The sequence below is a fragment of the Pinus tabuliformis genome, chromosome 6 (assembly GCF_031772625.1).
Source record: "Pinus tabuliformis cultivar Carrire ecotype Pingquan chromosome 6, CPIR1, whole genome shotgun sequence".
Taxonomy (NCBI): domain Eukaryota; kingdom Viridiplantae; phylum Streptophyta; class Pinopsida; order Pinales; family Pinaceae; genus Pinus; species Pinus tabuliformis.
This window is the reverse complement of record NC_142292.1, coordinates 1,017,963,654-1,017,966,645: the sequence shown is the minus strand read 5'-3', so window position 1 is coordinate 1,017,966,645 and position 2,992 is coordinate 1,017,963,654. Positions and strand designations below refer to the sequence as shown.

The 2,992-nt window shown below is 41.2% G+C and overlaps 1 pseudogene; it reads left to right on the top strand.

Annotated features, from left to right (window-relative positions):
- The first annotated feature begins 601 nt into the window (after positions 1-601).
- Positions 602-1,372, top strand: LOC149262451 (elongation factor Tu, chloroplastic-like; annotated as a pseudogene).
- The last annotated feature ends 1,620 nt before the right edge of the window (positions 1,373-2,992 follow it).

Sequence of the window (2,992 nt, the reverse complement as noted above, 5' to 3'; positions counted from 1 at the left end):
ACTCCCACCAGAGTTAACGGTGTCTCTTGTGAATTTACAAATAACACCGCTCATGTTGCATCCATTGGTATGCCTCATTACCAGTGCATTATAAAATATAACATGCCAAAATGTCTAATAAGAATTAATTGTGTGTCACTTATTAGAAGACGCACTAGTGTGCATATCATGCATTTCATGACACTTTTAGCATCAAAGAGAAAAGTGAGACGCCTCAACATTGGTGTTCTTAAAAACTACATATGCACTGGTGTGGATACAATATTGGTGTGCTAAAAAATTATAGCCTCACATTTTTTAACATATTGTCAAATATCCAACCGATGAGTTATGGATATTACCATACCCTAGTGCATTATTATGTCGATAGGAATTTTATTGTGAGGTTCTTGTTGGTGACACTATTGAGATTCATCATCCTCAACAGGTGGCATGAATCTCAACAGTTCCCCCGTACAAGAGCTCTCTTTCACTAGGGATTATCATTTAATTTTTCTCGGACTACATCTGTTGGAATAAGGGATAATGGTTCTCCTTATATTCATATTTTTGTGGCAGCATATCAAGAAGGAACATAGAGAGCTCTTGAGAAATTTAGATGATGGAAATTGCGACAGGGTTATTCATGGGAACAATGATAGTTCCTTCATCTTCGTCATCACTGGTGAAACCCAAAGGGGAGCTTTCACAAGGTACATTCTTGGTCTCTCTAAAACCAAATTTCGTATACAAACACTTTCAGAGACCATTTCCCTTCCTCTTCCTTTGTGAATACCATTAAGTTGCTCCACTTCATAATTTGGGCAACTTGGGGAAAATTTGAGAGAAAAAAACCCCATGTGAATATTGGCACCATTGGCATGTTGATCATGGGAAAACTGCATTAACTATTTCCCTCACCATGGCCTTGGCCTCCATGGGCACTAGTGGCACTAAAAAATATGATGAAATCAATGCGACACTCGAAGAGAGGGCCAAAGGTATTACAATAAATATTGCTATTGTTGAATATGATACCGAGAATAGACATTATGCCCATGTGGATTTCCTTGATCATGTTGATTATGTGAAGAATATGATTACTGGGGCTACTCAAATGGATGGTGCAATCCTAGCTGTGTCAAGAGTGGACGACCCTATGCCACAAAAGAAGGAGAAAATCCTACTGGACAAGCAAGTGGGTGTGCCCAACGTGGTGGTGTTCTTAAACAAATAGGATCAGGTTGAGCTTGAGTTCAAGGAGCTCTTGAGTTCTTATGACTTTCTAGGGGATGATGTGTCGATTGTTTCGAGGACTACGCTCCTTGCTCTAGAGGCTCTGATGGAAAATCCAAACATCAAGCGACATGATAATAGGTGTCATCCAGGTTGATATTGGTGGCCACCCACCTATTCCACCTAGACCTCTAGTTGGTTTCCTATGTTTCCTTGTCTATTGCAACATTTACTATTTTTAGCAACTTTTTGGGTCATGAACTTCTGGAGCAGTTTTTACCCCCTAAATGGTGTTTTTTTGAGGTTCGCAGCAGACCGGTAACCATAGGCATGGGCTTGTTGCAAATCCTATAGTACTCGGAGAGATATTTCCAACAAGGTATCATACACGCCAAACGGAGATAGCATGACCAAGTTACGACCCCAGGAAGTTGGCTGCCCAAGTAACCCAAATGGGGCCCACAAACTCTTGGTGTTCCATCTCCTGGGGTTAGGGTTTTGGTTATTTATGGTTTTCACTTCTTGTTAAATAATAAATAGGCCCTTTAGCCTCATTATAACACAGTTCAAAGGCATGTAGTCACCACATCTCTTCTCAGAGATAAGCTACCATCGCCTGAGCTAGTTTATTTTTATTTATGTATGTAAGCATATTTCAGTTCTTTGATATTAATGAAATGAAGTTGTATTTTTGTTGCATCTTTGTGTATATGGGTATTTATGTATTTTGTCGCGTTCCTGCATAAGTCTAGATCAGTGGTATTAGAGGGGTCTTCTCTTTCTCTATATTTCTTTGCATGTCCCCAACGAGGTTAGGGTATAAGGAGTTAGGGCTCGAAGCTACAGTAAGGAAGGTACCAAGATGTGCCAGAGCTTACAAATCTTTTCCATACCCTTCGCACGAAGCTAGGTATCAAGGATTCTGAGTGGTTTGGTACTCAAGTATCGCGGTTGTCTACACTAGTACATCCAGGACGAGATGGAGTTCCTATACATCTCCTCACTCAACACGATGTACCGATACGCTGTCAATATTGAGCAGAAGTTTAAATAGAAGAATCAAGACTTTGGATCTGCGAATCTGAAGCAAGGAAAAGGTGCCCCCACACCACAGAGCAAAGGACAAAGACAAAGCGGGGCGACCCAGGAAAACCCGTCGAAGTCGTAAGCAAAGAACAACACCACGAAAACAAACAAGGACACGAGAAAATGGTTTGAGTTCCATAAGAGCTCCACTCACAACAAAAGTGGGTGTTGGGCCAAGCAGTCACTAGTGGTTGAGCTGAAGGCTTCCGAATCAGATGCATGTTTCGACTCTAATTCAGAAACTGACAAGGGGAATGACAAAGGGAAGAAGATCATTGACGCAGAGCCCAGTGCAACCATGACCACCACTAAGATATAGAAGAATGAGCCTAAAGATGCAAAGGAGGGGGAACGCCTCTTCCACTCACAGATGTGGGTGAAGGGTTCTCCACTACAGTTCATTATCAATAGCAGAAGCCAAAATAACATCATTTCAACAGAGGTCATGAAGTGACTATGCCTACTGACTAAAACACATCCACAGTCATACACCATTAGGTGGCTTCACCAAGGACGAGATCTCCACGTCGGCCAATAGTATTGTCTTCCCTATAACATCAATTCCTTCATGGATTAGGTACTGTGTGATGTTGCTCCTCTTAAATTTTGTGATGTATTATTAGGAAAACCATACTTGTGGAAGCGACATGTTTCATATGAGTCTAGACCTCGCTTTATGATTATTACTTTG